Source organism: Watersipora subatra, chromosome 7 (assembly GCF_963576615.1).
Source record: "Watersipora subatra chromosome 7, tzWatSuba1.1, whole genome shotgun sequence".
Taxonomy (NCBI): Eukaryota; Metazoa; Bryozoa; class Gymnolaemata; order Cheilostomatida; family Watersiporidae; genus Watersipora; species Watersipora subatra.
In genome coordinates, this window is record NC_088714.1 from 40562261 (window position 1) to 40568684 (window position 6424).

Below are 6424 nucleotides of genomic sequence, written 5' to 3' on the forward strand. Positions count from 1 at the left end.
CTGTATCTATAACTTATCTCACAGACTGTGCCATCATATCCTGGAGGACACAGACACCTGCAAGAAATGTCTAATAAAATCAATGAAATTATATGATGTATGATCAGGGCGCAAAAGCACCTGCAACTGATGTCTTTTAAAAGTTTCAGGCACTGTTTTAATCAGGAGCACTTTATGGCTGGATGTCTGTATGTGATGCAGACACTTGTAAAAGTTGCCTTACAATAATGTTAAGATGCTGGCAGATAAGTGAAATACTTTCATTAGAATATTAATAAAAAAACTTAATTTTATATAGTCTGTAACAAAAATATATTTAGCATTTTATGAAAAGACAAAGTCAAGTAAGGTTAGCTCTCGCTAGTAAAAAATAACATGGTGCAAGTAATAACTCAGGTGCAAGCATCTAAAAAGTTTTCTCCCCTTCTGGTTTCCTTCCTTCAAAAATAAGAAACTCTCTTCAAAAAAAAGCCTGCAAGCTGATATTTATATGTCAAATGAACCGCATCAGGAAGAAAGTGCTTGAAGTTGGGATCTCAGAAGAAGAAGATTGCAGTGGTTGAGTTTTATACAAAGCTGCCAGACAGCTATAGGACTACAAAGCTGCCAGACAGCTATAGAACTACAAAGCTGCCAGACAGTTATATGACTACAAAGCTGCCTGACGGCCATTTGACTACAATGCTACCAAACAGACTATTAACATAGATTTCCTTAGTTACCATTTTTCATTGATTAGCAGCTTACTTGAAGTATTGGCCACCGTAATCAGGTATGAAGTCTAGACACATTCCACCATTTTGACACGGGTTGACCTAAAGAATGATACATGTACGCTCGTATTATGTGGGGTATCATACACAATATCCATATCATATATACGACACACATATAACACAAAGTTGGCGTATAACATACATAATAGGCCTGCTTACGCCATACTATATCTACATAATACAATTTACGCATAAAATATGCAAATTCACATAATGTATGAACATAAGCAACCGCAACATAATATAAACTATATAATTATGTCTAGATAATGTATTCCACATGCATTATATGCTTTATACAAAATCTACAAAATGTTTTTTATTTAAGGTTGACATGAAAAAGTCATGATTTTTCTAATTTTTCATAATTTTGAAAACTTCAGGGTTTCTTCTCAAACAATCTTGTTCTGATGTGTGTTTAAAACTTTGCAAGCACTCAGCATGTCTTACAGTCGTCTGTCATGGATTAGCCAATGTAATGGAGGTAATAGACTGCATGTGCAGTACACCGCTACAGGACTTTTAAAATTAAGACCTAATTGAGTTAATTTTGAGGTAGCCACTGTAACTAGTGCAGTTTTTGTTCTCCGCTATGTTAAATAAATGACATCATGACATGACGCTCTTTACTGCCGGCAGCCCAATTGCAAGCATTGAATGAGTATTCTTCATTTTTGGTTTTGCTCAATCGAGAATAAGAAACTATCTATCTAGTGAATGAGCCTGCAAGCTAGTATTCACGTGTATATGTCATACACGCATGATCAACACAACGAAGAAGACATTTGAATATTTCATAGTGCCTTTTTAAGGTTTTTGGCTTTCGTTTACACACTGTCTGAAATGGATAGTTACATAAGTTAAGAATAAGTTACATGTAGTTTGCACATTATAATTTTCTATGACTGATGAATAAATGAATAAAGACTGAGTAAAAGAATTTGTCAAATTAAAGCGTGTAAGTCACTAATAGTTAAAAGGTGGGTTCACCAACATTTGAGTGTGCAATGCAATACACAGACAATTTTCAAAAACATAAAAAAGCAAAATAATCAAAATTATCGAGAAATCATAAAAATAAAAAAGTGATTTGTATAAAAAAAATTCGCTCTTTTTTTGATATTTGTAAAACATCTTGATTTTTTCAACTCTGCTTTCATTTACTTTTAGTGAGAAAAGTATTTTGCAGGTTTTTAAAATTTATTAAGAAAGTGATTCCATCATTGTGATCAACGTACTGGCCTTTAATAGAAGCAAAATATATGTACATGTATATTGAAAACATACATGTATATAAAACTGATCTGGAACAGGAAATTTGAACAATCTGAAATTGTATCATAGAATGATCGCTCTGCACAAAAAAACATAAAAGAAAACATTGGTAGCAAGCAACATTTGGTTTGGTCACCAAGGTCATAGGGGGTCATAGGAGACATCACATCAGTAAAACATCACCATGCATATAAGCCTTTTTAACCATTCTTAACTAGTAGGTATGGTAACATTTCCCTATACATGTATATACCTCTTAGGTACTAATATGACAAAAAGCAGTTACTTGCTGGCGGTATGCTGTGAGCAGTCTTTACGGACTGAATTTACCAATAAAGTCAGAGTTATCTTCTTTCAACAACGAGTCATTCACAGTTATTATTATATGGTTAGAAATATAGTAACAGACAAATCTGTTTACAATTTGACATATAACAAATGTGACTGTTACAGACTGTTACATATAGCCTTAAACACTATACATTGATGTAGATCTTAGTCTACACTAGGCGAACCTATTGTGTGATCGACATCTACAATTCATAACTGTGGGCCATCGTATACTCATAATATGGTGACCAGTAAAACTATTATGTAAATGTTACAAATTGTGAGTTGGAGATTTTGCGTAATAAAAATATGAAAAATTCTATTGTTTGCGTCGCTGTATATGCATCTAAAATGTAAAATTTGAGCTCCAACTTGAAGGCTCAGTTGAAACTGGCTATAGAATGCAATATGAATAGGCTTAACAGGAAGCTTTACGCTTTAAACGTTGGCAAACAACGATTGTTTGATAATGCGTACACACCTGGCACTGTTCTTCCAGCTCCTGACAAAGGGTGCCCACATATGGAGTAGCGCATCTACACTTGAATCTGGCTGTCTCATTTTTCGATGAACGGCAAGACGCCCCATTTAAACATGGCTCACTGGAGCAAACATCCCAAGTATACTGAAATGGTGCAACTGTCATTTCTCAACCTAGTTTATTGGATTATATGTGAGATTCTATAATGGACATTTTTATATCTGTTAGCCTGCTATTAAGTATGGAGAGAATCTGTCTAATCAGAATGCAGACTTTGATCAGTAGAACGAATACAATAATTGTCTCCTCTTGATATATTATAATGTACTGATAAAAATTTGTCGCAAAACAACCATGGTACTACAATTACTTATTTACAGGCTTTTTATAGCTAAATCACTTGAAACAGCAAAATATCAATGCTTTCAATTGAATATGAAAGTATTTGGAATAGCCCAATTCCTTTTGAACTAGATTTCATTTTGTAGTTTTGAGCTTGCAGAAACCTGAAACCTGGCAATACATCAAAACTAATAGACAGTGTATGTATTTTTATGAATAAAAAGTCGATAGTTTTAGGGCCAAGCTCTGTTTGATTTGTTTGTTTCTGAGCATTCACTACCAAGAACTTTAATCAGCGTGTCATTAAAAACTAGTGCGCTGTCGGCAGCAATGTTTTTAATGCAAAATCATGCAAATTATATTATACAAGAAATACATTGTCAGCTGGTGTATAAGGACAATCATCTCTAGGGCAGAATATAGTAAAAAAAACAATGAAAAAGGTAAAAAGTACTCACCTCACAATGATCACCTAGGTAGACATTCTTATCACAATGGCAATGTTGCTCTTCTACATTTGATGCATTCACAGTGAGTACGCATTCACCATGGTGACAATAGCTGAGGCCACTGGCCTCCATTACATCTAGTGGATAAGCATACTTTATAAGACATACCTTGTATGCGGAGATTAAAACATAAGTATATAGACCAATTGCATGACATTTACCTACATGTAGGACAAATATTCAGGCACAGAAAAAAATTTGGTCTTTGGAGTTATAAAAAATATATATAGCTGTATATATGAATTTCACTGTTTTTTTATTGGTCATTTGTTTCCGTGTGTCTAGTTATACTGATAAAGTTTTAAGAAGAAAAAATGCTCTTCATACGAGATTAGAACTCAAATCCTACAGGCCTGCAAACCAGCGTGCTAAACCAGTAGGCCAACATAATCATATTGCTATACAATGGAATAGCACATAAAAACTATTACACCCGCTACTCTTTAATGCCAATTGGTTAAAATACTCACATTTCAGATAGCACACTTAAAGCGGAATGCAATCTTTGTTTTTTACGCAGGCTCAAGTTATAATAACGGCTATTATTATAGTAAGATTAACTAGCTTAAGTTACTCAACTTCATTGGGTAACAAAAAATTAATTGAAAATATATTTTTTATGCCAAAACCTTTTTTATTACCCATGCAACACTGGGTAGTCAACTAGTGAGTATATATATATATATTACCCATGCAACACTGGGTAGTCAACTAGTGAGTATATATATATATATATTACCCATGCAACACTGGGTAGTCAACTAGTGAGTATATATATATATTACCCATGCAACACTGGGTAGTCAACTAGTGAGTATATATATATATTACCCATGCAACACTGGGTAGTCAACTAGTGAGTATATATATATTACCCATGCAACACTGGGTAGTCAACTAGTGAGTATATATATATATATATTACCCATGCAACTTTCACAATTGTTTTATTTATGTTTAATTTAGCTGTTCTACACAAAACCATTTTCTCATGATATGAAGTTTGAAAGTTACAGTTGTTTGACAAAGTTTGAAAACCTTTACAGTTGTTTTCATTTTTTCACCTAGTTTATTTCAACTACACAAATCACTTTTCTCATGATATGTAGTTTGAAAGTTACAATGGTAAATGTTGTTATACGGTAAATACAAATCAATATTCGGACCAGAAACCTTTTCATTACCCAGGCAACACCGGGTAGCGCAGCTAGCATATATATATTTATGAATATAAAAAATTTAAAAGACAGCTGTGTTATGTATATTATATACTTTTATTGCGCAGTTCATATCCATTTTTATAGACAAAATTTTAATAAAAATAGAAATAATACAATAATATAATCTAACTTATCTGGGTGTAAATCATTTTTGTAAAGCTTATAACTTTTGCTTCAATGATGATTCATAGTTTTTAAAGACTATTCATTTCTATGACATCCAACAATTGGTGTGATTTCCCTGAGTCTTTGGGTTTATAATAATCTACCCATAGGCTCTCACTAAACAACATATACATATTTTTTACTTAACACCTGTGATTTATTTACAACTGAAACTCAACCTATGATCAACTCAAAAGACAATATATTTAACGAGTGAAATAAAATTTGAAAAATACTTGTAACAAAATTCAAAGTGATTTGTCAAGAGTTGGCGTCTAAATTTCTTTAAAATGTTATAGTTTGTGGATGAAAGTAAAAAATCTGTTAGAAAAGTGTATAAATAGTGATAAATTTATTGACTACTAGCTGTTTGGCTAGTTTGGCTTTTTTAGCTTAATGATTTTAGTATGGCATACTTTGTAAGACATTTCTATTTGAACTTACTGCCTATAACAAATACATATATAACATAGAAAGATAAATAAATCAAGTTGATTTGAACTGCATCTAGTTTAAGTTACATGTAGAGTAAGTAATGCCCCATATCTCTGCACTTGTCTAATTACCAAACCTACGCATTGCTGAGCTGTACACTTCTGCTCACATGACTCTCGGGTAGAAAACCACCAGACATGTTTTCACTCAATAGTATTTTACCATATTAGTTTTTACATACAACTTAGATTTATCAATTTTGTTTTACAAAAAAATTTGATGTCTAAAAATTTTACTTGAAAAAACTTAATGATATTTGGGATTAGTTGAAGTATCTTTCTTATTTGTGTAGTATTTTGTTTTTGTACTTAAAAACTAATTAAACAAACGATGATGTAATCTTATAAAAATATATGCTCTGACATACAATTTCATCTGTTAGATATCTTCTTTCAAATGTCGATGTTTGAATGTATTTACATTTAAAGATGTTCAATGAACAAACCGAAAGTGTGTAAAATCACTCCCTAGGAGGTTACATTACACCTGATTTATGTTATCTGTTAACATAAATCGTCAGTACATTGAGCAGGCAACTTTATATCATTGCTACATATTCATCTGGCATAATCTGTAGTAAGAGTATATTTACAACCTTCAAAGGATTTCCCTTGTACTCCAGAAATTACAGATTGAAACTTTCCGACAGACACATTTCCACCGCAAAGTTCATGGCTACAATAATAGTCTGTATTCTTTCCATCTTTGTCATTCCACGTAAAAAACGGTTGCAAACATTCACAGTTTCCTTGCACCAGTGTTTCTCTGGCCTGCAATAGATATGCCGAAAATAATTTTAACAAGTGAAATGTTTTATTTATTTTAAAATCT